The sequence below is a fragment of the Ptiloglossa arizonensis genome, chromosome 1 (assembly GCF_051014685.1).
Source record: "Ptiloglossa arizonensis isolate GNS036 chromosome 1, iyPtiAriz1_principal, whole genome shotgun sequence".
In the NCBI taxonomy this organism is placed as follows: Eukaryota; Metazoa; Arthropoda; class Insecta; order Hymenoptera; family Colletidae; genus Ptiloglossa; species Ptiloglossa arizonensis.
The window spans coordinates 16275705-16294604 of NC_135048.1; the positions used below are offsets into that span (position 1 = coordinate 16275705).

At 33.4% G+C, this 18900-nt stretch overlaps 1 protein-coding gene across 2 annotated transcripts in view; it reads left to right on the forward strand.

Annotated features, from left to right (window-relative positions):
- The window catches only part of LOC143151346 (uncharacterized), a 147408-nt gene that overhangs the window by 117633 nt on the left and 10875 nt on the right, over nt 1–18900 (forward strand). The gene's annotated exons all lie outside the window — the stretch shown is intronic.

Below are 18900 nucleotides of genomic sequence, written 5' to 3' on the forward strand. Positions count from 1 at the left end.
TAGCGAGGTTGTAAAAACAGTATCGGGTGGAAACGAATAGCACACTTGAGTGTCGTATGTCAAGATACGAAAAAAGGTAGTCTATATTCTTTTTTGACAGTAGAACGTTAAGTGCTTGGCACTTAAAGAGGGTTGCGGCTTGCACAACCTTGTACGACGACAAACAAATTTGACGGTTTGTACTCTTAAGGATATCGCTTTCCATACCACTTAAGTGTGGCTCGAGTACTTCGCTATATTTCTTCCAAGAATTACGCACACTTTTCTATAAAAAGTTTTGTAACTTTCAGAAACTTTTCCCAAAGATCTAATAAGGTATTAATTAGTTCAGCATATAAATTGTTCACAAAAAAACGATATGTTTTTTTTGTTTTTGCTTTTGTTTTTTAACACTACAGTTACAGATTTGTATTATTATTGGCACGTACAAAATGAAAATTGCAAAGAGAAAAACAAATAGATTTTATGAAGATAAAGTTGATCTGGATAGGCCAATGAAAATATTCCAAATCATACATATCGTGTACGTTTGTTTGTTTAGGAAACATAAATTGTTATGCGAAAATTATTACACATTTTCCAAAACAATTGAAAACAAAGAAAAACGTATTAGAATGTTACAAATAATACTATATGAACTAGAATCTATTACCTATTCTTCTTATCATTTTTTAGTATAACTTTTTTCTATTAAACAACTCTGTCAAAGAATATGTAAGTAGAATATGTTCATTAAAATTATTCATAATGGAATCCAAATTCGTTGTACAATCGAGTTGTTATAAAGAAACTACTTAGTGCGATTATTCTACTAAAACATCTTTTTTGAACATACATTTCTGTCTAACTCTTAATTGCGGTCAACCTTTTTGAATAATTGTTGTTAAATTTGCCGCCAGTCGACAGAAGTATCTCGAGCGGTCGTTACTAGGCGCGATTGGCCAGCATAGCCGCGGTGCGTCTCGATTGGCGCTTGTCTCGGCGGGCGTCAGCCAATCGTTCGGCGTGCCGCGTGGGTTGCCTGGAAGGGGGTTCCGGCAGTTGGACTCGAGCCCCGGACGATCGCGAATGTGCGTTTTCTTTGATCTTCCTTGAAGTGTTTTCGTAGTGCGTCGTCACGGTTGAATTTGTATATTGTGTATTCCGAGAACAAGCCCGAACAACTTCTTTTGGAACGTGCATTGATAGGAAATCTTTGTACAACTCCGTTTACGATTGAAGGACAAACAGTGCCAGCGAGAGAGCGTTCTGTAAGGTACGTTAATCACGTCCACCATGAACGGTCTGCAGCGAATTTAAATTTGGAATGGATGCCGGCCGGCGTTGAACGTTCGCCGAGCGATTTCGTGTCATTCTCCGGATTCTTTAGTACCTTCTCAAAACGTTAATCGCAGAACGACGGAGTGCCCGACAGTCGGCAATCGTTTGTCGCAATATTAGTTCGCTCGCAAAACCGTCTACTCCGATGTTTTCTTATTTGCCTCGCGAGAGGGCCGCCTTCGTTACAAGTTTGGCTGGATTTCTTGGAAACGAATTCGAACAATTTCGCATTGATGTCTAGCCAAGACCCGAGGCGAAATTCTTTTTGCTCGTAGGATCGTCGGAAAGCGGATTACTGGAGTTTATTTTTTCCCAGTGTACACTTTTGAGGTTTTCCCGATCTATGCACTTTTCATTGATCTCCGAAGGGCGGGCATTCATGCGCGCAATGACGCGTGTTTCTAAAATGGTTCCTAGAAAAAGTTTCGTGTCCCACTAACGACAGATCCTACGCACTTAGCGTGTACATGAAATACGGGTATCCATGTTCTGTAGATACGATGAACCGTTTATGAAATTGTGCACCGCTGAAATTATTGTACACCTTCATGTTTCACGAAGATCGCATAAATCATTGAAGTACGTATTGGTAGCCTATTGAATAGTCATTCAATCGAACAAACTGGTTCATAGGAAACAGTTGCAAGACAAAATTCATATTTTCTGCGAATTAGTATTTTGTCAGAAAGTTTTTCATTTGTTTCTACAATATCTTAAGCTTTTAGGTATATAATTCCATCGTACTATCTCAAAACATGAAATGTCAACTTTGTATCTCGCGAAATACTGAATTCTGTATTCTTTTTTGAAAATAATTACGCGGACACCAAATTAATAATGCAATCGCTGCATGCTATTTGTTAACTATAATCGCATTCAGCATTAATTGAGTTTGCAGAATTATTTCGTTATAAATTTGTGCCACAAATTTAAACACTTCGAAGACTTTTTCCCGTGCGGATAATATTCTCTACTTTTATAAAACTATAATAGCTTTGAGAAATAAAAGCTTTATGACATGACTCCAAAAAATTATCAACATATAATGTAAAAATTGTCACCTTGAAATTTAAGAGACAACTATGTTTTCAGAGATCGTAATTACGGGTGGAATATAAATCGTATGAAAACAATCATGCAACTAAGCAAACGGAAAAAAAACTAACATAATTGTGAAAAAACTAGTTTCATAAAAAAAAATAAGTGACATAAAAAATGTTAAGAAATTATTGTATTTGCTTAAGCCCTGAGGAAAAACCAACAATCGTTCTCAAAGAAAATATATATGTACACATTATTAATGCAGAAATTTGTAATAGTTACCGAACGGTTTATCAGTATTACAATATTTATTAATTAAAACAATGATTTCACAAATCATTGTATGAATTATCGATAATCTAATATAAATAAATTACCAACCGCGACGGTTCAGATACAAGCTAAAGACGTTAAATTTACAAGGCGCTCGAACGTAAACATGAATTCGAAATAGGCATCAGCATAATACTGTTAAGGGCACAAAGGAATTGGAAATTTTAAATGCTACGATATTCATGGGAGAATGTTATCGCAACGTTTAATATTTTTGTGTCGACCTCGAGATTTGGTAATGAATTAATTACGCGTGAACGAATTTCTACAAGTTTAATCGTATTCGATTGAAGTGCCGTCTACATAAGAAACGAACTAAAAAAAAATTCATAACCTTACGTCATGTTTAATATATCAAAAGTTCGCCGTTAAATTTTATTTACATACGAAGGCGATACTAATATCGCGAAATATAGCGGTGGGTGCGCAGTGCGTGCATTTGTGTCGAAGATTTCTTTTTATCGTCCCACCCGTATTCGTCTTCGAACGATTAGCGTTTGCAACCGTCGGATTTGAATACGGGTTTCCGCCATTTGTTATCGCTACGTTACTATCTATGGGAGTTTTCGTTTCGTTCGTTTCTCTATCAACGTTAAATAATTGCACGAGAGAATGTTTAAAATTTACCAATGGTACACTCGAACACTTCGCCGTCAATATTTTCTGACACAAAGTATGAAACATCTCGTAAAATACGAACTCTTCGATAACGGTACCGTAATCGGTTGCTTTGCGATTCTTTTATCGGCTGCGCGCGCAACTTATACCTATGCGAGTGTTCGAATACCGTGAACGAACAAAAAATGTCTAGAAATACGTATCTAACAAATTTCTGCACAAAATTCGATATATTCCCGTTATATTGAATATCGTAATACTATCTCATGTTTATAATAATATCTCAATGTTTAAATAAATAGAGCCATTATCCTCGCTATTGCCAGAGATTATGTCATTATTAGATTCCACGAATTAAATATCGTCTAAAGTGTCGTGACATTTCCGTTCGTCGAATACACCGACGCTAAGATACAGAGTAGAAAACTATCGAAGATACACGAATTCATTAAATTTTACGCACGTGTTATACGGTACAAAAATCGAACACTGGGGAAAGCACAATGGTACGTTATTATGCACCACTAGCGAGGCTTGTGCTCGCCACATTTGGACAGTAATCTGCGTCACGAGTGTGCCTCGACATTATAAGGCAACAGGTTAGTGGTTTTATACATGGAATAACAAGAAGAAGAATCGTTTTGTATCAAAACATGGTTCCATTTTTAAGAAATGCGAAGTTGCACCTTGCAGTTTACAGTTGCAGCGGTGTATTGTTTTTAAATACAATATTGTATTAAGAAGGTAAAACTCGTTAAATATTGCAATTTTGCCAATATCCTAACCTAATTTTTTTTAAATTGTCCTACTTTAAATTTCGATTAAATATTGCGATACAACCAAATGCAAGAAATACTTCGATAAAAGAACAATCGACAGTAAATATTTTCTACTACGCTTGTTCATACGATATTGAGGAAATATTTTCGAAAGTCAGTTGAGCAAATCTGTGTGCACTGATATTCAATAACTTGTATTCTGTTCCATACGCAATATAATAGGTTATTCAGTAAGTTTTGTCGTTCGTTAAAACTTATTGAGCAACCTAGTACGTAAGAATTATCCTCTTGAAAATATTTGAAAGACTTTTTCGGTTAATATAAAAGAAATTATTGAAAAGTTAGTGATAAAAGCTGATTGTGTCGATTATATTGGGCGAAATTGTCGACAGTTTGTATGTGAACAAAGTAAAGTCGTGTGTACCTGAATTGAATTGTTGTATACACCTGCGTATAGCATATGTTAGAATACCTCGAAATATCACACGTAGTACAACCCGTGGCAAAAATATCTGAAGAAACGAATTGACACGGCTATATTAGCTGTTACTGTGTTTACCACTTCGAATAGTTTAACTTTAATCCTGAACACTTTGTTTTACATGTCAATAAACAACGAAGATATTTAAATGATTCATCCTATAATATAAACTTGTACATTACGTAGTAGTTGTTACGCGTATATATGTAAGGGTATCGGTTAAATTAAACTGCTGTCAAAATTACTTTTATGGTCTTGTAAGATTACAAATCAAATTCTTGTCGAAGTTCTCGGTAGTTTCTTTGTATAATTTTTCGTCAGATGGATTTCCTTTTCTCGCTCAGAATTGGAAATATGTCGTATTATTGCATTCGAATCGACAGTTCTAAATATGTAACTTATTTTCGAAACTCGTGTTTTATCGAACATGTTTATAAGTTCTGTTCAATCACGTGCTGATTGGAGGGTTTGCTCATCATTGGTCTATACACTGAAGTGAATCAAATTATTACAACGAATGCCGGATGGAATGCACAGGTGAAGTAGTAGGGGTATTTGCGAAGTTAGCCGCCTTGTATGCGGGGTAAAGTCCGCGTACGTCGGGTGGGTCAAGTACGGACAAAGACGTGGATATGGATGGACGAGTCGGTTAAATGAGAAACAAACGCGAACGGGTAAGAGTCCCATTACGCAACTGAAACTACTTTCCTAAAAATTACTTTTTTTTAAGTTTAGTTTTCATCGTCTAAAAAAATTGTTTGCAAACTTAATCGTGAACGTAATATTTGTAATATTTTTGTCAAACTTTGCGCGAGCATTACAAATGTAAATATTTGTTGCATTTTGTGCTATATTTGTGGTAATTTTGAATGCATTTCTGACATCGAATGATTCTAATTCGATACTAGGGGCAAGATGTCTGCGTTGCAATTGCTGTTATGTGACAGAATATTTATTTGAAAATTTGAACCAAAAAATCCATTGATAAAACATTTCGTCGATGGAAAGAAAATAAAAAATGATAAATAAAATCTATGTTATATTTTTGGAAATTAATTTTTTTATTTTTATTTTGTATCAAGGTGTGATGCATAATGCAACGTTAGAATATTTGTAAAAATACCTTGTTTCGAGATATCTCGTCCATAGTATCGAAAGGATTAAATGCATTTGGTGACAGAATTATAAAACGCTGTTCAATTCCAGAAATGGATAAACTTCGTATATAGATAAAAATTTCGAATAACAAATAAAGGATGAATAAGTTTTTATTTGTTACTTGTCGGATAAAAATTAAAATTAGAATTATAGAATGAAGTATTTCTTAATGAGTAAATAAAAACTTAACTGTTCGGATAAGCATCATGAATTTTACCCATCACTGTTCAGCAGCCATAGAGTAGCCACGATCGCTGTGGCAAAGTTGTATATATGTGTAGTAGTTGCGCCAGTGGCAACTGCGACGACGATGAGAGAGCCATCAAAAAACAATCCAATGTATTATACGTTGTTTGACTCTCTTCGCAGTTCGTATTGACAGTTGTCGAATGCTACGCATTTCTTAGTCGCATATACATACATATCTGTATCAGAAGATATTTTCAAATACGAAATACGTATAATCAAGTTACAAATTAAATTTGTCTGCTAAGTATTTGCAATTGATTTTTTACTACGACAACAAAGAAATAATTTCGAATTCCAAATACAAAATTTATTTGTTTTATTTTAATTAAGTATTTATTTAGGATTTGTCCGCATTACAACACATTTTCGGAAATGTTGATTTAGAGAACATTTCACACCCTGATTGCCAAGTCAATTTTACAAAATTTTCCATGGGCACTGCTCGAAGTTTTTTCAGAATTTCTACTTTTAAACCAATATATATTTATTCCTATTAATGTGCATTAAAGTTTCTGCAGAAAGCTCACTTTTAAACACTTGTTGGATTATTCATTTATATAAAGTGTCTCAGACCATTTGAATATCTCCTTTGTTTTTAATAATTTGAAAAATATACGATTTGTTTTCTAGACTAGTAGGTTACTATTGGTAAATTTCTTTTAATTTTTCTCAAAGAAAAAAGTCCAATGAAATCAAATTTAATTTCTTTTCTCAACATTACTGATTTGTTCGAATTTTATGTTATTTTAACATATGACGAACGCGATGCAGTTACGAACAGAAATGCGTTCTGTGAACAACCGTACTGGCTTCTCTTATGCACTGTTTAGCTTCGCCATAAACGTAAATCAGTTCAATCCTTTTTTGCTTCGAATAAGAATCCATCGTGAAGCGCTTACCGATACACTAACGATCCCTTCACAATCAGCTAGGAAACAAACCTTGTTCTATGTGTTGATAAATATATAATAACTACGTTCAGGGTGTGATTGCATCGCTGTCGACGGATATCACTTTTCAAGTATTTATAACATAAACACTAAATTCGCATACCACCTTAACGCTATCTCAAATTTCATCACTTTTCTAGTGTTCAAGATCATCCGAAGGTCGTGATTCAAACATTACCAAATTTATTTTTCATATCAAAGCCTAATATGCATTTAAAGAAAAAAATTAAAGTAATTAAGAACACTATTCGAATATATACACCAAGAATATTCTGCTAAAATGAAATACAGTCTACCAGAGTTATACGTTCCGTTTGTACACGCCCTGCACGAGACAACTTACCAAAATTAAATTTAAGGTAATTGAGGCTGGCTTAAAAGTAATGAATACTGTGAGAGGTTACTACATATAGTATAAACATACCACGACGAAAACTGGAACAGAATGCTTTGGAACGTAATTAAACGGTTGATGAATTGTCTCGGTGGGCATTTTTATTGTGTAATTAATCTGCAAATTCGAACATCCCTAGAATCGCGTGCTGCCAGCAGTATTTACAGTTTCGAGTGCTTGACGATACGCGACGGTCAGTTTTCCGTGTCACAACATTAGCGAGGTCCCTCGCGAATACGAGTCGGTAATTGGATATAACGTGGTGCCGTCAATGTAGATCGGCTTACTTCGAACTTAAGCAAATTACGTTGGCCTAGGTACGATGCAGTGTGTTCTTCACGGTAGCGATCTTTACTAAGCTAATAATAAATAGGTGGATGGGCACATTGACTGCCAAGCCGATTTTATAAGTTTCCCTGGTACGACTTTAAATATTTTTCACATTTATTTAATTTTATCCATGGAACATTGGTTTCTATCGAAACTTGTACACCTTGAAATTTTTATTTTCCTATCGATAAGCAAAAAAAGTATTGTATTTTTAAAAAATTGAATTTCTTTCTTTTCTTTTTACGGAGAAACATGTTTTAAGAACACTTGATTACATTTCGATTATCGAGGAAGAAAAAAATTGTTTCTGTGCGCGAACACATTCATGTAAATTGATGAGAAAGAATCGAGTTTCGTTCGAATTATAATTGAAATGCAAATTTATTCGTACAACGGTTTATATTGGCCTAGGTTAGGTATACACATGCGATTACAGATAATTGCAAATATATTACCCGTATACCCGGATATTAAATATTCAATCGGTTATTGATCAAGTATATTTTATGTGTTCGTCGCGAATATTTAACGCAAAACAGTACGAAGTTTTTACATTCGATAATGAGTTCATTAATAAAGTCTGAATATACGATTTGTAAGAATTCGATGTTCGCTAAATTTAAAAATTTCACATTACTATGTATCTAAATTATTGAAATTCGGCAAGACGTTCAAAGAGGAAGAAAACCAATGGGCTTATTAGGCTAAATTAAGACAACGATGTGAATTAACGTAAGGAATTGTACAGAATTGTTTACAAGAGTCAAAAGTTTATATATCTGGTGTTTTTAGATCCGTTCGTACATCATGTGGAAGAAAATGTTATGTGTAGTTATTCTAGGTTAAACCTATCGAATGAAACTTGTATCATTCGTTGTAATCATTCAATATTGTATTCATTCAGATTCGCGAGTACATATTGAACTTGATCCAATTCCTAATCCAATTACGAATCATGAGTTTGCACGTGAAGTAGAAGACACTGCTCGTGCCCATGGTTTTGTTGACTATGTATTTCGATTGCAATTTGAGAATAGTAATTGATACAATAACTTATATATTTTTGTCGTATTGTCCAGATTGATTCTAGCGTGATATTTATTTGATAATCTTATTCTAAATTTCAAGTATGATTTTTGTTTTGTCATTTCCTAATTAAATCCTAAAACAATTTCATAAATTGGTATGATCGAACTCGAGTCGACACGTCCGATCCATTTGTAAAAAATAAATAAGTGACCTCGAAACGACCTTGATGCCTCCAGCTAGCTACCTTTCACCTTGCACGGTCAGATGTATTTTTCCACGTTTTTTAACGTCTCAATTATAGTTTATATCTATGCAACGCAGTTTTTAATGTATATATGGTTATTAAAGTGGGTCATTGCGTGTGCGTATGCGTATTTATATTATATATAAAGTTTCAAGGTTAAACTCTATATTTAGTAAGCGATACTCTCTTTCGCGCGGGATATCACGATCGAGTGAGGGACTATTTCGAATCGCTAAATTATTGTTAAGTTCAATACAGATCCCAAGTAACACAATTGTTAATGCACTTTTAAAAATTGTATAAAAGGAATCCAGAATCTGCAGTAAAATTCTACCTGTAAAGAAGTGAATAAGTAGCATTGTAGTATCGAGTCGATATTTGTTTCGGTATAAAATACATTCGTCGCTCGAGGAAAAATTATATTGGTTATCCGGTGGAAACTATTATAACGAAGTAATATATCTTTATTTTAAGAATAAATACCGAGCGCTTTACGTTTATTTCCATTTGTATTTGTTTTAAACATCATCCGCCCCAAATTTCAAATTACTTGAAACCTTAGCCAATCCAGATTTACGAACTTCTAATTCTTGAATATTCAACAACCGCGAACTAACTAGAGTAGAACACCGCTTAATATCGGAGATCTTCGTCGCTTTCGACGCGAAAGGAAGTACATATGTATATACATGAAATGAAAAAACATTGGTACGATTTGAATCGGAAACTTCTCGGTCATCGTACACAATGTGCCACGAACGAATGTAATTGTAGTAAACAACCACGGCGTTGTGTTCATTGTTCTATGTGCAAAGCCAATTCTTTGCCTGTTAACCCTTACTTCGGGAAATCATTGTTATCAGAACTGCAACCAGCTGTGACGTTTCGTTGACTCGCGCGGGAATCACGTGATATTGGTCGCGCATGGTTTCCAATTTACCAGTGATTCTCAAACACTTACACGATACACTAAGGAGACCAAAAGTTGGGCTACAAACACTAGTGTAATCGATCAAATATTTTCACCGATTGTCTTCTCTTTTTTTTTTAATTCAGCTATAATATTTTAACAACATAGGATGTAATCCGAATCTCACATTTATAATTAAATAGAAAGGATTTTTAAATCATATTTATTTATTAGAAGTATTTGGTTACAAGGAATCATTTTTAGGTGATTGGTACAGATTTGTACAAGTTCAACATAGTTTTCAACCCGATAGGACTTGGATTGTTCGAATCATTTTCATTATGAAAATATGTATTTTGATCATGGATAGCAAAAATTGTTATTTGAAACATAAATACGATGTAGAATGTAATAAATAAACAACAAGTAATGCTTTTATTTCAAAAATATAAATATATACTTATTTACCGGAAAACGTTTCGTAAGATTTTTTCGTGTATAGAATAACGTAACAACACAGGAACAGAAGTTTTGTCAACAGTGTGAAGTTAGGGTAACAGTATTTTTAAGTACGGCAGGAAGTGTGAGTTAGTTTTCTCGGTCAGAGAAACTAACTCTGCCACGTTTCTCAAGGTCGTTGAAATAACTTCGACGCGTATTAAAAGGAAGAAATTATTCCTATCACCTTACCCCCGAATCTTTGCGAACGTTTCCAATTACACGAATAAATATTTTCTCAAGAACCGCATAGAACACGGGAGAAGTTCTTGGAGATGAAATCTCGTCTTGTATAAAATCTCGGACAAGGAAAAGGTAGTTTGTGATGAGGTAGCGAAGCGCCGCAAAGGAATCGTCTTCCTTGCCACGGAAGGAACGAGAGGAGAGCTTTTCCTAATAAGAGAACTAGAAATCCGGAACAGAGTATCGTAGTCTTTGCTTCTTCTGCACGTCGGAGAAAGTACTCATGAGGATGGTCTGAATTACTAAAGCGACTACACGCTCGTTTCATCCAGTCTAGAGTCACGGGGTTTGTCGAATAATTTCTACTATTGAAAATTGTACCGGTAGGATCGTTAGGGTTACCCTTAGATCCTGGTCATTATTCCAACATTATTCAATTACTACGCACTGCAAGCAGTACCGTTATTTCACATAAGGGCGGCTGTTCCCATACCTTAGGGTTAATTCGAAGTCGGTAGACCGCGAGACGAGTCATTGGATTCGTTTATAAAAACCCTTTGATAAATAACTAAATTTTCCCCCTGTGAAACGCGATATCTATTCTTCGATTCGGTGAGACAGTAGTTGCTAATGCAAATTAAATATTTTTACATTTCTCGTTCTATCTTCGTGAGAGTATTATCGACGGATTGGCAAGATTCTCGAGATAAAAACGAGACCAAACGTGACCGTATTCGAACTATTTTTAATCATACGCGGGTAAACATTCTTCGGGCATAATTTGTGTAACAAGTGAAAATAGTTGGAATATAGCCTAGTTTGGTCTCGTTTTCATCGAGAGAACCTCACCGATCTATTAATAATATTCTCGTAAAGATGGAATGGAAAATATTGATATGTGTTGGTTCGCGTTAGGGTGTCGCGCCGAAGCGCGTGCGGTATGGTTCTGAAGCCTGGCGACCGAGCGACTGTAATACGAGCCGTGCTTGTTGTCCCACTCACTCTTGATGTTTCTTGTTCACTCTCCTTGTCAGACAGTTCACACATGGCCGGGTTTCAACCCAAGATACAAAAGATCGGTTCCAGAAACGAATTCGCTACCGCCCCTTCTTAATCCTTTGTGCGCGACGACAATGATCAGTTTTTTTTTATCCACGTGGTTGGGGATGATGTTTGTTCAGCTAACTTATAGTTTTTAACCAAGTTTTATACCAACGCGTACGAAAATAAAAGATTTAATAACGACGATGTTTCTAGTTAAAGTATTAACCAAGGAACAGTGTACAGTCTCTCTAATCGCAGTGAAACGGAGGTAGTACGTTTTCATTAACTGTACCTTCAATTATTGCAGTATTATATCGACGGTATTAAAAATGGAGATACGCGTTATCCACTTTGAAAATGCACATTCCTGGAAATTAATTGAGAAGTAAAAAATATTTTCTTATCTGTGGTATCAAAAGATTCACAGTAGGATATAATAGCGAAAGATACACGTTTATTGATGTTTAATAATATAGCGACTATTGAATGTACATAAATGAAATATTTTTCGTTCTTGTACCATTGGAAATGTATACATATAACTATAATTTATATTTATATTATTTCATGTAGAATTATTATTATTATTATAAATAACGAATGCGAATCAATCATAATTGTTTTTCTTAAGTTGCTCCCTTGTTGAAAATCTACTTGATTATAGTTTCGTTCTTTTTTCTCCCACAATGAATTACAACTTTTCTTTAGTTTATTATATTAGTATCGGTAATGAACATGTGTCAATACTTGTTTCACTTCAGAAAGATTAACATTCAACGTATACAATGATGTTTACAGTCTATAACTTATCAGTTACGAATGTAATTTCATTTTTAACTCTGCTGTTAATCGCAGGATTACACAGTTATAATTTTGTTTTGTTATTACAATTCGTGGTCTCCGATATCTAAATTGCTTTTTTTTATCTGCGACCTCTAGAGATCTTGAGTGAATATGTTAATTGAACTCGTCAGAAAGTGGACCAAAATTATGCATATTAAAGAACATTCTATTTCGTTAAAAAACAAACCTACTAAACTGAATTAAATTTTTTATTTCATTTGAAATGAAAAATTTGTAAACCCTCAATTGCAACGCTGAAATGAATACTTATTAAATAAAATTTAAGTATTTAAAATGATGTTTGAAGAAATCGGGGTTATTTGAAGTAATATTTCTAATCTCGATTATGTATAAAACAAATATACGCATTAGAACGAAATACACGACCACTTGACCTTCAAATACTAAACTACTCCAAATATCGTTAAAATACATCTTCTGTGTAGAACAGCTGTGGGGTCTCCTTGTTAGAGAACAATTTCACTTGTAATTCTATTGTAATATAGCTGCCTAATTTACACCTGACCTTTCATTCGCAAACACTACGTCATTCTAAACTCTGTCCTCTACGAAGATCCTATTATCCTATTATCCTACTGACCTATCCTATTAAATGCTATTATATTATTGTTAGGATATTTCAATTGTAGTATAACCAAGAGGTAATTCTACGAGCATAAATAAATCGAAAATGTAGAGTAAAATTTGTTGCTGCGATCCTCCATTATCGAGTAAAGTCATTTTAGAAATATGTAGAAATTGACTGCATTTTACCATTTATGAGTCTCAAACATAGCTTTGTGTGCAGTGACGTGAGCTGGTATTTCGAACACTCTCTTCAATAAAATTTATCTTAGAATGTAACCGGCTTATCCTTGTTTACGAAACCATTCTAATTAACCAGAGTCTATATCGAAGTCTGTCAGATTGTGACTTACACATTTACAGTTAATCGAGTGTATGCGCATCCAACTAACCGCATTTACCGAAATCAAAATAAGTAGATTTATTTCATTATTTTTTTTATCGATGAAATGATTCTACAATCCAATTAAATAACTTCATAATTGTATTAATGTGAATAATATTGATATTTTGAAACACTTCTACATATTGCACGATAATCTATTTTCAAATGTAACAACAAGAAACAAGATTTTAAATTTACGTTGAGAATCATTTTAAAAAAAGGTTTCTGAATTAATGCAATCACTTTCGTTTTAACGAATTACAATAACATTGACTGTCCGTTTGTTCGTATCTAGTTAACTTAAAATTTACTGAACTGGTTTTGTTTAAACTTTTGCCATTCTATTTTGTGTATATCAAGGAATAATATAAGCCATTTTTACAAACATCTCTATTGGAATAAGTACAGAAAAATATCGAATCACATTCATGATGCAGATAATGATCCAAATGTGACAAATACGAGTCACGTTCGTGGCGCCTGACGAAACTGTCTTGTCATCAGTGTTTAGGATCTGCAATTAATAGATAGGCATTTTACATGCCGAATAATGCAAACGATTAATTTACTTAAAAAAAATTAAGAAATTTCATAAGAAAAAAATGTCATTGCACTTATTAAAAACAAAAATAATGTCGTAAAAAGTTAAACGACAGTAAATTGTTTAACTACTTTCTTTTTCATCAATCGTAAAAGAGGTATGACTCGATCAAGTTGCATGACTCATTCTGTATAGTAGCAAAGATAAGTATACATGTACGGCACAAAGGCGAGGTACAGCTATATGCAGCTATTAACCTCTTTTAGTGATGGTCGTTCGACTATATTATTCGAAACTGAAAGTTCTTGGAAATATTTATAGGTCTTGAAAGATTTCAATGCAAATTACTTGAAAATTGAACGTACATGAAAAGTGGGAGTATAAATGGAGAGATTGGGTGGGTGTACTCCTTAAGTCTTTCAAGAAAATTCAATGACTCGATCAAACACTTTGTCGTAATAACAAACATTTTATTATAGCTTTCATCCATTTTGTGATAGTTATTTTTATTAAAATCGTACAATATAATCTACAAATCGCAATGAGCACAAAATTAAGAACACGAAAACTTTTTAAGAACATTTTAAACGTATTTGCATTCCGAGTATTCAATTTTGTGCGATTGTGATACAAATTTTTTTTCCAATTATAAAAGTTCAAAAATGTCCTGTATCGACATTCAAAGTGTTCGAGTTATATATATATATGGTGCCCATACCCTTGCGTCATGATGTACGAAGCTGTTCGATCGATCTTGAACCCATTACTAACTGCAATACAAGGAAACAGAACAGAGAGCAATGCTGTCGAGTTAGAATGATTCTGGTCGAGGGGAAAACTTCGTGGATACAGATCTCGAAAGTTGCGCGTGGAGTTCGTTCCAATGAATTCGCGTTGGTGGTAAAGGAAGGTTAGAATTAGGAGCGGGTTAAGGCAACGTTCTCCGCGTGGGTTGCCCTTTTTTTGGCATCCCTTAAGCCTGTTTCTATCCGGATGGATTCTAGAGGCTTCGGTTGCAGTGGTAACTGCTGCGTCCATTGCAGGTATATACGTACAGTGTGCTACAAAATTATTCGTACGGACAGAAACTTGATAAAGAAATTTAAAATAATATTCTCACGAAAATAGTTTGAATATAATGTGTTACAAAATTATTCGTACGGATAGAAATTTGATGAAGAAATTGAAAATAATATTTTCATGAAAATAGTTTGAATATAATGTGTTACAAAATTATTCGTACGGACAGAAACTTGACAAAGAAATTTTAAATAATATTCTTACGAAAATACTTTGAGTACAGTGTGTTACAAAATTATTCGTACGGACAGATACTTGATAAAGAAATTTAAAATAATATTTCCACGAAAATAGTTTGAGTACAGTGTGTTACAAAATTACTCGTACGGACAGAAACTTGACAAAGAAATTTTAAATAATATTCTCACGAAAATATTTTGAGTATTTTTTTTTTACCGTGACCACTTAATTTTATAAAAAAACGTGCTGTTTAATTTCCTAAAAACTTCAGTTACAATGAAAGATATTATTCGATGAGAGTTCATGGTTATTAAAGGTTAACATTAGTTCGAAAGAGCAGAAGAAACTTGAAAATACAAGTTACGTTCCGTTAGTTTTGTCGACCCTCAAAATATTTAATTCATAGGCCTGTGCATAATAATATGTATAAATTTGATCGAAAGCGTGACAGTAAACAAATTAATGAAACATACGTGTATTCGTAAAAATTAAACATTCTCTTCTAATGTATATATAAAAAATGTGGCTAATTGTACGTGCTCTTAACAGAAAACGCTTAATATTCTAGTAAGTAGATGACTCCAAAGAATATACATAAGATATAAATATTTATATCTAATTTTGCTTATATTCATAACAGATTTAAAAGACTGTTCTAGTAGTGATTAATTATTTGTGTGTAAGTTTGTAAGTTCAAAGCACAAGATTCTAATTTAGTGTGAATAGTTTTACAAATATCATGTGTTTGTAATAATTACTTTCTAAGTTCATTGAATAGCATCTCGTTCATAGTAGCGGAGAAATTAACAATGTAGTCGCATTTACTTATTGACATGAAAGCATACAGTTATTTATACGTTCAACGATGCGGTAGAAGATTCTTTACACTGTATATTTTTCTCTAACTTTCATAGTTTTGAAGATACTAATTGAATCATCCTGTGTACTGTTTAAATGCTTAATTGCAAGTAGTCGCTTGATAGTTGAGTAGCCATTGCCTGACAGGATCTACGTTGATCTCAGCACAACAGTCACAACATTTTAATAGGGAGGAATACTAATCGTTTAATTAAAACTTTGTTGATCGTACCGTATCTATTAATAACTTTTAAATATAACCTTAACAAACCAGACTCGATGATCAGAAACTACTTAAATGTTATCAAATGTTATCGTATTATTAAATTCACTTGCGAATCCAAAACAAAACATTAGTTTTTCTTTTAACATTGTCCAATATTGGAGAAACAAATTTTTCATCTTTATGAAGCGAATGGATGTGACTGAACAAATAACGTATAATAACTTTGGTTTTATTATACAAGACAGTGTTGTTCAACCATAAACCTCGAAGCTCAAAGACCGTCTTCCACTTTGTCTTCGTTGACATACTATCTACAAGAACACTGGTTGATTTTGCATTAAGGTAAACTCGCATTATGCGTTAGACAATCATCCATCAACACATTCTTCAATGAATTTTGCATTAAGGTATTTACAGTCCCTATCAATGTTCTGTTTAGGCATCTTGATGTAAAATATATTGAAGAATGGAGCCAACGAATGGTTACCTAACTGACAGTGTGTGAGTTGTGCTTTGTGGGTGCACGTCACAACAAAGCAGCGAAAAGGGTTTTCACTAGTTGATAGTATCGATTTAAGTAGCTTTTGATCGCCAAAAGTAGGATACTAATGTTATACTTAGTAGGTATTAATTATTTTAATTGTGGAAAAAAGATTGATTTATAATGTTTGAAAATCACATAAGATTTTTAATAAAAAATACTAATGTCCGTTACTGCTAACAATATTAATTATTGGAATTGGAATTGAATGTTTCGTTTTTAATAAAGTTCGGTTACAACGTTTTGCAGTAAAATTAGTAAGTGATGATGTAATGTATCTAATGTACACTATTGGCTGTATATACGAGAACGATGAAAGAATTGATATAGTTAGAAAATTTTAACATTTCTTTTTAAAAAGCTAAGAACGTACTGCATCGTTGTGAACGTTATTAATGTTTAAAGCAGGCTGTCGATGTAAGAAATAAAACATTATTTGTCACGGAACATTGTCGTTTCGTAGTAATTCATACGTCGCGTTAGATTAGATGATACGGAAGGTTAGTGTTTCGTCATACGGTTGAGGTATAACGCTTCTGAGAACCTACATTACGTGTAGCCGTTTATTGTTTTAGCGATCACATGATTGTATTTCCTCTCAAAAATTAAGAATCACTGTCTTGTAATTTACGTTACAAAGAATGTGAATAGTACAGTTAAATTGTTGCGCATAATTACGCAACAGTTTAAAAAAAACAATATTACCAATATGAACAGAATAGATATAACCGTGAGTCTTGCAAAAGAATCAAAGAGTAATTTTTATTTAATATTAGCAACATAAGAAATACATAGTATTTGTAGCGTAGAATGCGATCTATAATAAATGATTGAAAAAATTATTATTTAATACTAGCAACATAAGAAGTACATAGTATTTGTAGCGTAGAATGCGATCGATAATAAACGATTGAAAAAGTATTTGCAAATAAAAGCAATTAATAAACACCCATGTTTCTATTTCTTAATATAGAACCTGTGTATGGAAAACTTGCATTTTCTTTAAAATGTCCCACATTCCTTTTTACCTCCTGACTTTCGAACCATTTTTCTTAAGCACAACTCAAACGACACAATGCAAGTCATTTTTTTATTCGATTCATCAAATTACAATTGGTTCGTTTTTCATCGTTTTTGATTGCTTTCTTTGCTCGTTATCTGTTCATCGTTCGTTTCGTAATTTATATGTTGTGGCATAGAGAATTTCGTTATCTCGTCATTGTAGGAGAAGCTTGAAGTTCCTTTTCTCAATCGAAATCGTCCTCCACGCATACTTTTCAAAATAGGGAATACATTTCTTTATTTTTCGTATAGTAAATGCGAAATGATGTAAATATGGCTCCAATACCACTAAAATAATACAAATAAGGTTACACACTCTTACGATGTTATAGTTAAAAATACAACAAAAATTTATCTCGCATTAACTGATTCCACGCACAAAGCATGATGTAATGTGAGACTCGCTCGCTGTTGCTTCATCTCGCTCACTCCCAGTGTATACACTTTCTTCATCGGACAATTTATGTGAAGCTAAACTTCAGCGGGAGATAAAATCGCTACCTACCCTCGGTTTCAAATGAACCGATAATCCTGATTTGATCCCTGAAAGCGAGATTACTTCCCAGAGAAATTCAAAGATAATACTAATTCAATGTTTCGATCTCCTCTTTAGATTCTCTTTTAACGATACTGTTTAATAACAAGACAGTGGATTAATATTAACAAAGACAATTAAACGTATAAGATAATATATTTAATACCACCTTTGTAATTCTTTGCAAAAACTAAATCGACTATTACAACTTTAACAAATGAAATTGTCGCATTAAGTATCCATTTATTGTATTTTCAAGCCTTATATTTTCTCTATGTTGCGTTCAAAAATGCCTTATCAAACAAGATAAGTAATTTGTTCGTAAAGACAAATTTATTTAAATACATTCTAGACACACAAGATAGAATTAATTCTATTGGTCCAATTTTTGGTGCGTTCCAAACTAGAAACATTCGGTTTTCAATTTTATTCGGGTCTCAACTGCTCACCTTTAAAATCACCCGACATTCGAATGAACTGCAATACCAGCCCAAAAAAGAAAG